This window comes from Schistocerca nitens, chromosome 4 (assembly GCF_023898315.1).
Source record: "Schistocerca nitens isolate TAMUIC-IGC-003100 chromosome 4, iqSchNite1.1, whole genome shotgun sequence".
Taxonomy (NCBI): Eukaryota; Metazoa; Arthropoda; class Insecta; order Orthoptera; family Acrididae; genus Schistocerca; species Schistocerca nitens.
This window is the reverse complement of record NC_064617.1, coordinates 760,521,865-760,540,677: the sequence shown is the minus strand read 5'-3', so window position 1 is coordinate 760,540,677 and position 18,813 is coordinate 760,521,865.

Genomic DNA, 18,813 nt, shown 5'->3' with positions numbered 1-18,813 from the left:
GTTTACAGATCAATAAAACAAGTGGTTCTGAGGTACCTGGTATTGATCCACGCTGGAACAAGCATATTAGTAAGTGTTTTAGCCTCCACGGGCAACAATCCAATCGCTGAATCTGGGATCCAGTCGATAGTACAGATGGCGAATACTGTCCTGGCAAACGTTATGCCACATCAGTGCAACCTGTTCAGGTAGTTCTGTAAAAGTGTGTGGCTGGCATGTCGCGCGAGTCACTACTCATCCCATTACATCTCATACGTGGTCGACTCTTATAACTGCCCTCTGGTTTCTGTACAAGTTGTAAATGGCTTTTCGCCCCCTGTATTTTACCCCTGCTACCTTTAAAAAAATGAAAGAGAGTATTCCGCAAGAGATAAGTCTCCAAATCCCATAAAGATAGGTTTACCGTTGCTCAACCCATTCTCTATAAGAAGTTGGATGGTTAACGTTGCCTTGCGAGTTCCTATATTTTCCCTGACTCCGAACTGATCTCCCTCGCCGTCGGCTTCCAGCAGTTTCCCCATTCTTCTATAAAGAATTAGTTTTAGCATTTAGAAACCGTGGCTTACTAAAAATGAAATGTCGGCAATATTCACTCCCGTCAGCATCTGCTGTCTCTGAAATTGGAATTACTTATTCCTCTTGACGTCTGAAGGTATTTCTCTTGTTTCATACAACCAGCACAACAGATGGAACAGTTTTTTCACGGCAGCTCTTCTCAGGCTTAGTTCTGACGGAATGTTCTACACGCCGGGGGTCTTGTTTCGACTTCGATCTTTCAATACTCTGCATGATTCTTCTCTGTCATATACCCCATCTCAGCTTCATCTAGTCCTCTTCCTTTTCTAAAAACTGCCTTAATCTCGTATAGACCTACATACTCCTTCGGCGTATCCTCGAGACTGGTTCTCTATATGAGCTCTTGATATTCATGCAGCTGATTCTCTTTTCTCCAAAGCCCTTTTTAATATTCCCGTAGGCTGCATCTATCTTTCCTCTAGTTAAATAAGCTCCTAAATCATTAAATGGGTACTCTATCCTTCCAGCCAACCCATTTTGCAACTCGTGCCAATCTCATTTTTTAGACGTTTGTATTTCCTTTCGTCAGCTTCATCTGCTGCGTTTTTATATTTTCTCATTTCATCAGTTAAATTCAATATCTTCTTTGATATCCAAAGATGTCTGTTCGGCTTTATCATTTTACTTCTTTGATTCTCGCGTGACTTCACTACTTCATCTCTCAAAGTTATGCATTCTTCTTCTACTGCATTCCTTTCTCGTGTTCTAATCAGTCGTCGCCTAATGCTCCCTGTGAAACTCTTAACGCTCCCTCATTCTTTCAATTTCTCTAGGTCCCACCTCAATAATTTCTTATCTTTTTGCAAATTCTTCAGTTTTATTACGCATTTCTACTTCAACATATCCATTTCCCTTTTTAAATTTTCTAACCTACCTGCCACTTGAATGGATCTAACATTTCAGGGTTTGATCAATAGACCAATAGACGACATCCTCCTGATCCCCGGAATATTATACCGAAGAGGGTGTCTTCATCGTTTAACTATACAGAAGAGCTGTATACCCTCGGGACAGAGATAACGGCTGTAGTTCCCCATTTCTTTCAGCCGTCCGCTTTTCCAGCACATCAAGGTCACATTTTTATGTTACAAGGCCAGATAAATCAATAATCCTGACAAGTGCCACTGTAACTACTGATAAAGCTACTACCCCTCTTCAGGTTTTTGTGGTTTGTGTGGTCTGCCAGCAGAAACCCTCGGTTGAAGTTGCATCTGCGATACGTTCTGTCTGTATCGTCGACACACCCAAACAAACCCACCAACGGAAAGATCCAGGGTTCATAAATTTTAAAATTACTTCGTTTTAGATATATGGGTTTTCCTCATATCTCTAAAAATGTTGGCAACCCTAGTCATGACTCATGTATAATAGGAAATGCTTAAGAAGTATGAAAAAGAAATCACTCTAACCTAGAGATTAGGTGAAAACTTTCATACAACAGCAGCAACAGTCAGAGAATTGTGTCCGTCGGTTGTTTCACATTAAGTTAGATCGCCAAACCTGGAGAGTGATTCAAAACATTTATATCGCTAACGTGGCTGCAGAGACTAATCTCATTCAACTCATAAATCGACTGAATGAGAAAGCAATGTACTGGCCACTTGGTTGTTACACCCTGCAGGTGGGCAGCACACAGCAAACACTTATATCCTGTAGCTGCAACGGACTTCAACTACTAGTGAGTGTGCCAGTTTTTCGCAACGATTATGCCCTTCGTACGTCCTTGTGGGCAAGGACCAAAGGCTGACATTTCGTATGTACGTGGTGTACTCCGTTTCTTACATTTCTTTTTTCTGATGAACTTAGCTGCCTGCGTGTGGCAGCAACCCAGTAACAAAAATGTTTCTTATTCTTTTAACTGTGGCTTCAGTTCTCACGTTGGAAACCTTTGTACCGGTACTGAGAGGCCACGATATACTGTGGGTGTTTCTTCAAGGATACCCCACTTAGTTGACAAAGTGTCGTAACAATATGATTTTTGGAATCATCGCCTTTAATAAATGAATTTTCAGGCAACACATTATCTTCTACAAGATTTTTCTCCTCTTTGCACTATCGCCTTTGGCTAATTATATTATATGGCAGAGGCTCGTAAGTCCAGAAGCGTAAGCTCGGAGCAGCGTCCGGCTGCAGTACAGTTACGTTGCATTTGTTCCTGCTCTTCACTGAAGATGCACCAGTCCCTACTGATGTCACACCCTACACCTATTATCCATTGTTGGGAATTTGTTACGGTTCTCACTCATAGACAAAGCGATTCACGAGTAAGTATTTGTGTATATAATTTATTTCCGTCAGGTGATAATGCGACTGTAACACATAAATTTGTGCCATGCTTACGCGACACCCGTGGCACTCAGTTATCGGTAGTATCAGCCCTGTGTATGTCTCTGCCTCATTGCTGGGAAGCTACAGGTCGCCGACTCACATGAGTAGCGGCGGGTGGGTGTGTAGCGGTGTGCACGGCAAGGAGAATGGAACTGACTTACCGGCATCAGTGTATTGAGAATTGGAGCCCGGTTTCACCAAGAACGGATGAGCGCTCTGTTGGGCGGAAACTAGCTGGAAGGCAGCGGCCTAGCCTTTGGAGTCGCCATCACGCCGGTTGGAGTTTGTCAGCTGCTCGACTGTTGGGGCACGCAATCCTGCTTAAGACCGTTTAGTGCCTATATTGTGAGCCCTTTTCTCTAACTGGATTTAATTTTGTTCTTAACTGACGTGTGGTTCACAGCATCCTGGTTCCATTCAGATTACATTCTCAATGCGATGCGTTTCCCTTAGTCACGACAGTTTTTGTTTACTCCTACGTCACCGTGTATTTCCGATTACGACTATCGGAGGTGAATAATATCTTGGTAGGGTACTACCCGCCAGGATATTGCTTGGTGTATTGTACCTTCATTGGATTCACACGCCTGGGAATTTGTCATCTAGCTACCAACTCTTGACTGAAACCTACTGTGCTTATAATCAGATACTCCCTTCTTTCAAGTATAAGTCCGCATGCGTAGACATTCTGACGAGTTGTTGGGTTAATTAATCTTCAGCAGTGTTCCCATTGCACGCGAAATCAGACCATACGTTTATCGTCCACAAATCGCTGACAGAATATCAGGCGCGGTGAAGCAAAACAATGTCCAATATTCTCCTAGAATTCCATAATATATCCAGAGGCGTCTTGTCACGGTCCGGCCTTAGCATAAGTTAGATTAAGTAGTGCACAAGCTTAGAGACCGATGACCTCAGCAGTTTGGTCCCATAAGACCTTACCACAAATTTACAAATTATTTATGCCGAGTCGTTTGTGATAGTGGGAAACCGGAAGTTACAACGTTATTGAAAATATTTACAGATTAGACTGTAAGTAACCAGAGAAATTCTTCGGTTTAGCAACGATGGTAGAAAGCTCAAAACTGTCCAACAAAAGATGAGACTACAGCAATACCTATAACTTAGAAATGAAGTAAGTAGGATGTGCAAAGAAGCAAAGGTGAAATGGCTACAGAAAAATGCAGAGAAACCGAAAAAGAAATTATCGTCGGAAGGAATAATTTAACATATAGAAAAATCAAACCAACCTTCATTAAATTAGAAGTAAAGTCTTCGACATTAAGAGTTTAACAGCAATTCCACTACAACAGAGGAAAGAGCGGATGTATGTAAAGAGCACACTGAATGCTCCCATATGGGAGAGAAAATGGTTATTAACATGGTAGAAGATATGTAATGTGATATAGGTGAGCCAGTATTAACAGTTTAACAGAAAGGTAGAAGATTTAAGATCAAATTAGTCGGATGACATAGGTAATATTCCTTCGGAATTTCTAGAATCATAGGGGAGCTGGCAACCAAACGACTGTTCAGGTTGGGTTATAGGATGTATGTATGACACGTCACGTAGTGACGGCCATTTTTTCCACTGTGAGGATGGTCCAGGACAGAAACAGGTCATTATTAGAACACTGTTGAAGAGAAGATGGTACAACATATTAGAAGAATCCAATTCAATTAACATTTAGTGTCGGAAGAGCGCTTATGGATTACGAGAAATGATTACATTTGCAGATCAATAGCGTTTTGTGTTTTGTCTGGAGGAAATGATGAATTGACGCTTAACTGTAAATACCGATCATTTAAATTCAGTATATATTTTAAACTAATAGAGTTACAGAGTTCATATTTACAACGTTTGTCATTTTAATTATGCTCTTCTATATGAAATATCGCTCGTTAAGATCGACCAAAGCGTTCAGATTTTAGTATTCAACTTACAAAACTTGCTAATTTCACTTTAACAGTTAAGCCTAAACTATTACAGATATAATCAATATACAAGTTTTATTGGGATCACCATGAAAATTTATAAAAGATGGTAAATTAAAATTACTGTGGCTTTATTCCTTGCACTACTACAGAATTAAATAATTTTCATTAATGTTTCCATTTATTGCTGATCTTAGGTGCGCTATAGTTCACACGGCTACATCTCCTTGGCCACAAAAGCCTTCTACTGGATTTCCCTATGACGTAGGATCTCGTCTGTCTCACTCGCACACTACAGCGCCTAGACCTCAATAGACAATAGACGCCTGTGAGTTTCCGCATGTCGTGGTGAATGGGCGCTCTTTGTGGCATGCGGTCCTGGACGGCAGGGTTCGTTTCACAATTCCTTACGGCTTACTCCTTCGGCCATGTATTTAAATGAGAGCGCAATGCTCGTTAGCTCACACACCTCCACTTCATAACATGTTGGTGTGCCATATATATTATGAAGTAGCACCCAAATTTACAAGACACAAATTCATAAAACAATAAATATCCTAAGCACCAGATCAGTAGAGTAATTATTTGTAGTGGTGTTGATGTAGCATGCTTTTAATTTAAAGAAACTTGTATCCAACATAAATTCTGAATTGCGGCATATTAATTAAATGCCAAATAAAACTATACATTTATCAAAATTGACTGTCTACTGAAGTTCCGCAGATATATCAGCTCTACTGCACTCACTTTCACACAACCTTTTTATCACAACGAAGTCCCCAGCGGCGTTCCACAGATTCGGAGCCGAGTACCCCGCCGAAAATCTGTATGGCTCTGCATTCCATCGCCAACGTTTTTCGGGAACATATCTGTTGACATTCGAATCGGGTGTATATACCAGACAACAAACACATTCCGAAACCACCCAGGATCTGCCATGAACGTTTCCTCCAATAGAATCGATACAAACAGATCTAAACCACACAGTAAAGAACTGATTTACAGCGTTGGCATGGTGCTCGTAAATTCTTCAATGATTCTGACATGTTATTCAAGTCCCACTAGATACATGCATCTCATGACAAATTCCCAGTCGACTTCATCGGCAAATTAATATTTTCCTTTAATTTAAATAACTGCGATTAGACTGTAAACTAACAACAAATATGAAGAAATTTCATCCCTTGTTTAATTCAGTGCAGTGAAGCTGCGTACACAAAACGTTACTTCATACAACAATAAATTATTCTCCGAAATATTCTCAGATAAGTGGATAAACATACATCTGTCTTCCTAATTTAGCATTATTAATTTTGATTTTCCAGATTTCCCCGACCTCCATGCATCCAAATTGGTGTGACCATAACTTATAATTTTGTAATTACACTAACATAAAACCATCCAAAAACTCAAGACTAACCCATACATAGTCATAAATAAATCCCTTATACACCCCCAAAAGCCTAATTTATATGCATAATGTGCACTGATTTTTGATTTGATACCGTTCACCAAATAATCGAGTTTTCAGACCTCCTTATACCCAAATGTGGGTCTCAAACTATCTTTTAATAATTGCACAGTCCTTGTGCCAAAAAAAATCCTTATGCGACGAAACAAGAAACACACTACAATAAATTCTGAAATAAGACATTGCAAATTACACCTCCAAATAATCTTATAATCTAAACACAGATACACTTATTTCTTAACCTACTTTCCCCTCCTCTAGAGTGCACATACCCTGTTCTATACACTCTTTAATTTCGTGCTCTTCCCAAAATAATTCATTCAATGCTTCTTCTGCCCCAATTTCATTTTTTCTCCCTTCTAAACCTTTCGCTATCTTAAACTTCTCTCCAGTCCACAAATGAGGCAATATCGATCGTAATATTCTACCGTACCAACGCCAAACAGTTACAGTAAAATCTCATTCCTCCTTAAGATACCATTCTGTGCAAATATCACTTTCTATGTTAGAATCAAACTCACTGTATTCTCCCTTAAAATTGTCGACATTAGTAGCCACAACATCATTACCATGAAATAAAGCATTACTTTTTACTTCCACGCCATTACAAATACCTTCACAAAAATCACTTTCAACAGCCGCTGATACATCATATAACCCGCTACATAAAACGTCATTTATCTCCGTCGACAAATCACCAATATAAGAACCGTTCATAGTTTGGCCACCCCCTGCCGTTACATCACGTAAATTATAACTACAGCATCGTGCAATTTGAGAATCAACAGTACCATTAAATTTCTCTGAGTGTTGATTTAAACCTGAGCTTAATAACTTTTTCTCTCCTACCCGCTCTTGCGCCACATTAATTTCAGATAGCACATCAAATTCAGATCCACATTCATTCTCAAACAAACATTCAAGATCCACAGATCCACCCAGAATTTCGGGTTCACCTCCGTTAGTAGAAAGATACCCACAGATTCTTTCCTCTGAAGTCTCACTACCAGCTGCTTCAACTTTCGTAACTTCTGCACATAAAACATCATTACTACCTTCCTTCAAAAAAAATTCACCAATATACGCCTATACACACACAAATTCATCAGCAGTTGACGAGACTAATTCTATGCCGCCCTTATTAACCTCCTTAACAACGTTTGCTGTCACAGTATCACCTGAAACATCATCACCTTCATCACTATAATCGTTATTGCTGCTTTTTACCTCTTTAGAATTTTTTACACCATTTAACTCCACCAAATTTAGCTCAACCTCATCCGCCTTTTGGAACACAGAATCTTTCATTGTACTAAGATTCACACAGTCTTTCGTCTCCCATTCATAAAACAAATCACTTAGCCCTAAGTCGCAGTCATCGCCTTTATCGTTATCTTTCCTTATCATAGAATTATGCCTTTTATGCACGATCTGATTTGAAAATTTACCTATTTGATTCTCATTTCTTACTTATTTCATTTCAAAATTCTGACGTCTTTCTGCCGATTTATTAACAATCACACATTCCCGTTTACTCGCGTCCTATTCGTCGCCGGTTTATTTTGCCATCTCTGGACCTGGAAATGCGGCGAAACTTAGTTTCCCGATCTCCCATTGCGCTGGTTCATTTCGCCAGGTGCCTGTCCCTCAAATCTACGTTCTTGCTGCCGGTCCCTGTCATGAAAGTATCCGTTCCCATTACCCCTTTGAAATTTATCATTGGATGTGTTCCTGTTACCCTTTCCCTTATCAGAACTGTTGATAACTTCCCAGATGTCTGTCATAGTAGTTACTCGGACTGTAGTTATGATTTCCACTCTGAAAAATATTTGTCTGCTTACTTTGCTGTTTAAATTTCTACGCCCGTGCTACTTTTTCAACAAAGTCCAAAAGTTCGTCTATTGGCTGCTAGGACTGGGCACTAGATCAAACTGCAAATTTTCCGGTAACCGCCTTTTCAACGTTGTAATGTCAATCAGCACTCCCAAGGGACGTTTCACATGCATTAATCTCGCAAGTTCAAGTTTACAAAATTCTCGCATCGACCCGTTCCCGTATTTAACAGTTGGCCCATTCAGAAACTCATTTTCGAATCACGTTTGCTTCGCTTCACTCCAGAACTTGTTCAGGAAACTGCTTTTAAATATTTCGTAGGTAGTGAACGAATCACTGTGTATATTTGTCCACGATTGCTGCTAGAAACTTTACTGGGTGACATTTCCCGTCGTGTGCAAAACATTTGACCGATCCCGAGTCCATCCACGGAACACTGTTCACTGTAGAGGTTTGATGTGGAGCTAAAGAATTCAGTTCGCTCTTTATTTCATTGATTTGCATTTTAACTTCACTATTTTTAATTTTAATGCCAGATTCTACTTATTCCTTTGTTTTATCTACTTCTTTCTCCTCTTTACCTATTCGAGCGGATAAGCTGCTAAAAGCCTCTGTCGTCTCAGCCATTACAACATATTGCCTACTCATACAATTTCTTTCGTAGCCTCCCAGATCTGCCTGCAACTTCTCCACCTTTTATCACTGAAATTTTTCTCCGCTTGATCTACCTTAGAGTCAAGTACCCCAACTTCATCAGAAATTTTTCCCATTTCATCCCGAATGGTTTTTACGTCTATCTATTCCTCGATTCCACTAGCCATTTTACCTACTTCGTCTTTCACAAGCGAACCTATTTCGGATTGAACCGAAACAATTTTTAAATTTACGTCAATCATATAGTTTCTAACCGAATCAGTTTTCTACCCCAGTCTTCTTATCATTTGCATTAATTGCGACATTATGTCTCCCCCAAATTCATCTCCCTTGCCTCATTTCGGACTATTTGCCCTACTAAATTCACCGCCGATCACGCTCTCCCGCCCCGACTTCGGGCTAAACGGCTCGCTAGTACTTTCGAAACCACACAGACTGGCCGACTGCTTAATATTAGCGATGTCTACTATTGGCGATTGAACTACAGAATCATACATAATCTCGCTATCAGCGCAGGTACTTAGCTTTGTCGTGCTGGATCCTTCTGCCATGGTATTGCGGCCGATGTTGCAGTTGAAGCCGACGCTGAAGATCTCGTAGCTTCTGCTGTGGTACTGCAGACTGCAGACTGCAACCGACGCTGCGCGATGAATCTGCGTTGAAGAAGCCCCTACTGGCTGGAACCACGTGCTTTCGATGTCGCTTCTTTTTCCACGTCCCTTCTTTTTATCACTCCTAACCACAGCTAAATCTCGGTACACACAACTGTTACAAAATTCGTAGCTCAGAGGCCGAACGCAAACTCCCTAAACTGCCACAGACTTGGGACCTAGATCACAGAATGCCGCTAACTGTGGGAATGAAATCATAATTTCACAAGTATAAAAGAAACGTAATATTCAGTCCTGACCCGATTTCACATTTCACTTTTCCGAGAGGTCCTGCCTATCAACGTTCAGATAATGCTTTTGCAAACACGTTTCAGAATTCAAATCCAACTCAAACCTTTCCAGAGTTCATATTCCGTAACTAACACTTTCCAAAATCAAATCCTGTTCTAACACTTTGCAAGTTCCTGTCCTGGACGCGCACCCAATTGCAGGCTAACATCTGAAAGATGTTTGGGCTCACATGCGCTACCTCTCCATAAAAATGTCGCCTCGAACTCGTATAGGGGTTGAACCGCACGTGTCACATTACACGCCCTAAATTAGACACTTGTGGCCCTTTGGTTAAATTGCCTAGTTGATGTCAAGTTTGCGAAATATAAAGTTAACATAACAAACAATAACAGTAACAATAACATCGGGAACTAAATTAAGGGCCCATAAATGATGTAGACCACACAGTTGCGATTTGATTAGAATAATGTTTGTTCAGAAAGCAAACTAATAGCGAAAGTGGTCGTATTTAGATTACTGTTACACTCGAGCGCATATCCATTTGACACAGATCGATCAGTCACAATCTCATCGGGAAATACAAGTTATATACTCCACTTCGTTAACTATGCGAAAAGTTAAGAGTTCATACCAGTCGCGCGGCTGCTCACGGCTCAGACACAAAGTCCCGAATACCACAAAACGCGAAATTTTCTAAGTCGTCTCACTTCCTTGCTGCCTAAAGGCCGACTGCTCGCTTTCGCGTCTCAATCCGAACTATACCCTTTAGTGTTTCCAGCCGAACTGAACTCTTTGGTGTCTCGACCACAACTGCCCTCTGCCCGTCTCCGACGCTGTTTCTCGCTCTAGAGCTTATTCTGCATTACTTTACATTTCAATATATTTAAATAATCAAATATTTACGACTTTGGCGTCATAAATAACGTAACAGTAATATGCATTAAATAATAAATGCTAAATTCTCTTTCGTAGAACCCATACAATACCCTTCTCAACTTTGAAAGTCACGGCCAGTAGCCTTGCACCAATGTGATTTTTGATAAATAAATGAAGAACAAAAGTAACTATTATACACTAAACTTTACAACAAATATCCTATTGCCTAGCGATTCTATAAGGTGTCATGTCGTCATCGTTCAATGTGTTTTGTGTGGAGGAAATGATGATCTGATGCTTAATTGAAAATAGTGATAATTAAAATTTACTATATCTTTTAAACAAATAATGTTATAGAGTTAATATTTACAACGTTTGTCGTGTTAATGATGCTCTGCTACATGAAATATCGCTATTTAAGATCGACCAAAGCGTTGAGGTCTTCCTTACAAAACTTGTTAACTTCACTTTAACAATAAATCCTAAAGTGTTATACTGTAGATATGAGCAATATACAAGTTTTATTGGGATCACCATGAATATTTTTGAAGGATGATAAATTAAAATTACTGTGGCTTTATTCCCTGCAGTACTAAAGAATTAAATAGTATTCATAAATGTTTCCCTTCATGGCCGAGCATAGGTCCGCCATATTTAACACGGATACGTCTCCTTGGCCACAAAAGCCTTCTTCAAGGTTTCCCTATGACATAGGTTCTCGCCTGTCTCACTCGCACACTACAGCGATTATACCTCAATAGACAATAGACGCCTGTGAGTTTCCCCATCTCGTGGTGAATCTGCGCGCTTTGTGGCATCAGGTCCTGGATGATAGGTTTCGTTTCGCAATTCCTTAAGGCTGACTCTTCCGACCATATATTTAAATGGGAGCGCAATGCTCGTTAACTCACCGACCGATGCTGAAACACCTATGTTGATGAGTGGCATTGCCTCCACCAACGGCAATTCAGGAGCTGAATATGATATCCAGTCGATCGCAAAGATGGCGAAGTCTGTGCTGGTGTACGTTATGCCACATTTATCTAACCTGGTCACGTAATTGTGTAAAAGTTTCTGGTTGACAAAATCATACTACTCACTTCTGGTCCCATCATATCCCACATGTGCTCGATTAGAACAAGTCGTGAGGGGCAAAGAAGTTGCTGCACATCTTGCAGAGCACGTTAATTTTCACGTGCAGCGTGTAAGCAAGCATTGCCCTGTTGGAACAACACATCTCCTTCTTGTTGCAAGAGCGGCAAAAGAACATCATTCAACACTTTCCGAGCGCTGGTTGGCGGCCTCTCCAGAAACACTCAAGGTGAACGAGAGCTGAAGCTTATTGCACCTCATACCGTAATGTTAGCGTGGGGCCAGTGCGTCTTTCATGAATGCGGTTTACGACATAACGTTCACCAGGTCTACGACGTAAGCGCAAACGACCATCACTTCCGTGTAAGTTGAATCTGCGTTCATCGCTGAAGTACATGGCGCGCCTTTCCAAGTGATCCTCTAACTGCACCAGAGGAGCCGAGCAAGTCGATGCGCTGGCATTAGTGGAAGACGGACGGCGATGTGCGTGCCTTTAGTCCCACTGCTTATAACCGGTGCGGTTCGTGTTGACACGTTTGGGCTCACGCACCCTGTTACCTGCGCTGTGGCAGCTGTACGATCAGCCACTGCTGCCTTTGAATACGACTTTCGCGGCGGGCGTCTGTGCTTATGGACGTACAGAACCTCGTCTATGTTTGTGAAAATATTCATGTGACCACCGATACCAGCATCATGGCACAACTGACGCATAACGTCCAATTTGTGTGGTAATTCTTCGAAAGTCCCGTCAGTTGGAAGACCACAATCTGACGTTTTTCAAACTAGCTCATTTGGCTGTAGGAAGCGTTAGTGCGTTTCCGTGGCATTTTTGCCTGCTTGTTCCACACGTTTGCACCACACTGAGCCTTCCAGGTGTGAGCATTCATTATTGAAAGGCAAACTCTGATGGCGCTCTGGTAGCAATGCCACTACGCTATCTCTTGCCAGGCGGCGCTGTAACCATTATCAGTACATCTACCATCCCGCAGGTGGCATATACCGTTATCAGATAAAAAAAATTGTCTTACCAAGTTTACTAATATTTTTCGCGGTAGTATATAACAATGGCGACTGCAGGGACGATCGAAGTGGTTCCACAGAGTCTCGTTTGTGTTTAAATCCGGGGAGTTTCGTGTCGAATCAAGTGAACTGTGTGACACGTGGCATTGTAGAAACTAACGAGCTGAGGAGATACGAGCTGCCTGTAGGGTTGATGTGGTCACCCAGGACAGATGCATACTAGTGTTGATCTGTTCAGCCTTCCAGAATGAAGTGTTCAGGCTGGGAATGCCACGAAACCATTCCCAGACCATAACGCTGTACCATGGTATACAACATCGGCCATCTGTACGATGGAGCATAAACCGTGATTCATCTGAAAAGACCACCTGTCGCCATTCAATGGACGACCATTCATGATATTCGCATATAAGTTACAGCCTTCGTCACCGACAAAGAGCAGTCAGCATCGGTGCATTAACGAGTCACCTACTGCAGAGGCCCATATGAAACAACGTTCCCTGAGCGGTCGTTGAAGAGACAATGTTGATAGACCCTCTCTTCACCCAGGTGGTCAGTTGCCCAAAACTTGCACGTCTAGTCGTCCGTTCTCTTACATCTCCGCAGCTGTCGTTCACCGGTGTCATCTATGGCTCCTGATGCACCACAGTTGCCTCAAAGTCGGTTTTGTACAGTGCCTTTTTGTCACGCGCGGTATACTTTAGCCATGGCGGCATGCGAACGGTTTAAAAACTTAGACACATCTGAAACGCTTCCTGCCTTGGACCGAAAGCCAATCATCATGCCCTTTCGGACGTCAGGTAATTCGCTCCACTTTAGCATTACAACAACGCTGCACAGTTTTTCGCGACCTCCCGCTGCGCCTTATATGCCCCTGACTGATAGTGCTGCCGCCTGCAGTTAGTGAACGGTTATTGCACGTTGACGACGAACATAGACGGCGATCGTATTAATGTGACGGGCCGCGTATTTATTCTAAGCGGTTGGTGATAGTTTTTATTTACATCTAGTACGTTATGGAAAGTATGTCTATAGGTATACAGTTATTTAAATCTTATCTGCCCTGTGGTCGCCTCTTCCGCTGTAACAGGCGGACGTCTGCACCGCAGCTTGGTTCGGAGACTGACCGGCGAAGATCAGTACGCAATGCAACTCGCGGGCCTGAGCTGATTTGCTGTAAAAACTGTAAGTAGAACTTTGGAATGGATTTTAACGTCACGTATAACACCTTAGTTTGGTTTTCGCTACGACTAAGTTAGACTCCTGATGATCGACAGTATTTTGTACTTCGGAAGAAGAACGTGACGGGTTTAGAATAGCGTATTGTGCAAATGCATTCTAAGTAAATGCAACAGATATAAAAACTTGCAGCTGAACCGTACAGAAGCGTAATGAGGGAGTAGAACGTATGTCCTATACTGCCGTGGTGCTAAGAAATATAGTTACAGGCTTGAAATATGTAATGACGCTATTAAGAGAGCTTTAGTGTGACGCTGGGAAATCTACGGTGAGTACATGAAAACTGGCGAAACATGAGATATTTGAAAGTACTTAATGGTGTAGCAAATATCAACACTGATCGGCAACAACATAGTCCATTTAATGTGGTTATTCAGGATTCCAAAGCGTCGTTCATTCATCACGGGCAACCGAGAAAGTAACTACCGTTTTGGGTAACTAATCAATTCAAAGCAGCATGCGTAAGGCGTCGCAGAACATATTGTTTACAGAAACAAAGAGATAAACCAAACATATTGTTTGTTTGTACAAACAAACCTGCTGTCGGAAGTTGTGCCCGTATTCTCTTATAACTCTTATTTCTATTCCTTTCTGTATTACAGCGTTCAGATAATCTACGATTATTAGATTTTCATCTACATTAACATACTGTATTTCGCGTTCAGTATCCTCTTACATTTTCTCTGTCACTTCTTATTCTCCTTCTGACGTCGATATGTATAGGACTACCTCAACTATTGTCGTTGAGGTTTTTTTGCTGTCGATCTGAAAGAAATAATCCTATCGCAGGACTGTTCGCAGTCACTCACTCTCTACCCCATCTTTCTATTGATGAAGAATCCCATTTTCAATATGTCATTTTCTACTGCTGTTGGCCCCATATTCGTTTGACCAGGCATCCTTATTTTCCATTTCACGTAACTGACCCAAGTATGCCTAAACTGATCATTTGTACTTTCTGTTCTAGAATTTCTTGCTTCACAACCGGAATCACACTTCTGACATCCCACGCTGTACTCACCCCTAGACTTTGACGTTTCGTTGAGTATTCAGTATTTTTCTTTTGGTAACCTCTCCCTTGGCAGTTCTCTCATGGAGTTCGGAATAGTGGATATATGCGGTATCTCTTGCCAATAGAGAGATCATCAGCGCACTTTAGAAACAAGGGACCACATATCCTTTTTTACGTGTCTTGAATACAGTGATTTCCGTATCCTTCTGCCTCCTCATGCAGTTTATAATTGCTGATTGTTCCTCATTTATATGTAGTTTCCCGCCGCAAGAACAAAGGGTGCGTTCAAATATATTGTTCCTAAATAAATAATAGTGCATATTAGTGTCTATTCAGCGGGACGTCGTGTGGAAAAGTGTGGACGCAGATGCAGCTGGCGTGTTCCATGGCCTGAAGACATCGTTTCAACTGTCCCATCTTTCTCAACAATGGGCGGGAATATAACGAACACGAAGATCGCAGAAGGTTGAACGGTAATCCTGTTGATTGTATACTAGCATGCCAAGATTCGAACAATTTGGCGAGATAAGCGATAATTCTCCACAGAGATGCTCCATCCTGCTGTTTGTAGCTTAACTTTTTGCTGCCAGTGTCAATCTATGGTACTGCCTTTAAAATACCCCCAGATTAATCTCATATCTCACAGTTCGCTTCTCAGGATAAGCTTGAAACTAAATGTATGAGGATAAAATAAAATCATGTAAATTAGACAATGAACGTTTGTGAGAAAATTGTGTGTTGAATTGTAAATTGAGCATGAATCTATGCAGCGATTTCCTTGATAAACGGTAATTTGTGCCTTCTAGAAGTGTTTGCATAATAACCATATCTTATGAAGATTTTATTAAACGTAATGTATATAAGGTTTTAATTAGTTCACTAAACTCACCATAGACGTCACAATATCCTCTCTTTACACCCGATAAATTCATACATATTGTGAAATTATCCACATACGATGCACTGACAGCTATCAGTGGAGTTTTGATATCCCTTGGATGAGCACGTTCGGTGATGTAGGCCTTGCTATTGCCAACATGTGTACAGGTAGCGCAACTGGAAGTTGGCTGGCTTTCATTCGTTAATTGTCATCACTAGGAAATATCAAGTTAAAGCAATCTTTCGATCATGGGCGAAGATTAGTGCTCTTCTCGGTTAGCTAAAAGACGATATGGGACTGCGGAAGCCCGAATCTCACACAATTCCTAGCCAGTATTGCAAAGCTTACATAGATCAGACGATACGAACAGTACATGAAAGGTGCGTTGAACATGGGCGACACTCTCGCCTTTTGCAGTCCAGTAAGTCGGCAGTAGCTTAGCATTGTATTACAACAAGAGACTATGGATTATTCTGCCACAAAAATCTTGGCCCCTGCGAGATCTTTTAGCGATTCAGTGATTAAAGAATCTGTGGATGTACGTCTAGCGTGACAGAGGCTTTCCACTGGACAAGGCTTAGGCCCGATGATCTCTTTAACTTTCTCTCTTTATCAGAGAAACGATTTATTCATAACGGCACGTCTGCTGACGTCTGATGTTTGTTTTTAGCGCCGCGAGTGCGCGTTACGGCACACAGCGGACATGTAGTTTTACCTTTACGCATGGGCCTACGCGCCTCAGATGGAACAGTATTTGCAGAGGGCGTGGATTTCGATAGAGGACGCTCCTGTGACGTCTTCCAATGCGCATGCTTCTCCACGCCAGTTTTCGCTAGAAGACACAAACCTTGAACTAATAATCTGCTCGGACGGGGTTGTACACCGAGGTGGCGGAACTGCAGTGTTCGCCAAAAACACCATATGACATCATCAGGAGGATCTAACGCCCCTGAAATCACTGGAAGACACAGCGGTTAGGATCTACATAGGAAGAAACAGTTGGTGGCCAGAGATCTTCAAGCTGTCTTCGACCGATTAAGTACATGGGTCTTGGCATTGAAGCAGGGCCAACCGAAATGGACATATGCTCTACGATCTAGAGAAACCTCCAAGTCACTATCTATGGGCCATAGGAGCCAACACACATCCCTGAGTTCGTCGTTCAGGAGGCTGACGTTCTCGATATTGCGATTGTTAAAAATACCGCTGAAAGTCTACAGCTCAAGACGATCCAGGACCTGTCATTTGATCATATATATATATATATATATATATATATATATATATATATATATATATATATACGAGGTGTGGCTGGAAAAAAACCGGACTAGTACTGGTGAAACAATAAAACGAATGCAATAAGGCTGAAAGTCGCGTGGCCTGTCACGTGACTCTCGCTCCGCCTACTGCTCGAGTTTCATCTGCCTCCTGCACTCAGTCTGTCCGTGGAGTCTGTTTTAAGTAGTTGACGTTTTGTCTGTGCGTCGGAAAATGTTGAGTGTACAGAAAGAACAGCGTGTTAACATCAAATTTTGTTTCAAACTAGGAAAATATATATATATATATATATATATATATATATATATATATATATATATATACTCCTGGAAATTGAAATAAGAACACCGTGGATTCATTGTCCCAGGAAGGGGAAACTTTATTGACACATTCATGGGGTCAGATACATCACATGATCACACTGACAGAACCACAGGCACATAGTCACAGGCAACAGAGCATGCACAATGTCGGCTCTAGTACAGTGTATATCCACCTTTCGCAGCAATGCAGGCTGCTATTCTCCCATGGAGACGATCGTAGAGATGCTGGATGTAGTCCTGTGGAACGGCTTGCCATGCCATTTCCACCTGGCGCCTCAGTTGGACCAGCGTTCGTGCTGGACGTGCAGACCGCGTGAGACGACGCTTATCCAGTCCCAAACATGCTCAATGGGGGACAGATCCGGAGATCTTGCTGGCCAGGGTAGTTGACTTACACCTTCTAGAGCACGTTGGGTGGCACGGGATACATGCGGACGTGCATTGTCCTGTTGGAACAGCAAGTTCCCTTGCCGGTCTAGGAATGGTAGAACGATGGGTTCGATGACGGTTTGGATGTACCGTGCACTATTCAGTGTCCCCTCGACGATCACCAGTGGTGTACGGCCAGTGTAGGAGATCGCTCCCCACACCATGATGCCGGGTGTTGGCCCTGTGTGCCTCGGTCGTATGGAGTCCTGATTGTGGCGCTCACCTGCACGGCGCCAAACACGCATACGACCATCATTGGCACCAAGGCAGAAGCGACTCTCATCGCTGAAGACGACACGTCTCCATTCGTCCCTCCATTCACGCCTGTCGCGACACCACTGGAGGCGGGCTGCACGATGTTGGGGCGTGAGCGGAAGACGGCCTAACGGTGTGCGGGACCGTAGCCCAGCTTCATGGAGACGGTTGCGAATGGTCCTCGCCGATACCCCAGGAGCAACAGTGTCCCTAATTTGCTGGGAAGTGGCGGTGCGGTCCGCTACGGCACTGCGTAGGATCCTACGGTCTTGGCGTGCATCCGTGCGTCGCTGCGGTCCGGTCCCAGGTCGACGGGCACGTGCACCTTCCGCCGACCACTGGCGACAACATCGATGTACTGTGGAGACCTCACGCCCCACGTGTTGAGCAGTTCGGCGGTACGTCCACCCGGCCTCCCGCATGCCCACTATACGCCCTCGCTCAAAGTCCGTCAACTGCACATACGGTTCACGTCCACGCTGTCGCGGCATGCTACCAGTGTTAAAGACTGCGATGGAGCTCCGTATGCCACGGCAAACTGGCTGACACTGACGGCGGCGGTGCACAAATGCTGCGCAGCTAGCGCCATTCGACGGCCAACACCGCGATTCCTGGTGTGTCCGCTGTGCCGTGCGTGTGATCATTGCTTGTACAGCCCTCTCGCAGTGTCCGGAGCAAGTATGGTGGGTCTGACACACCGGTGTCAA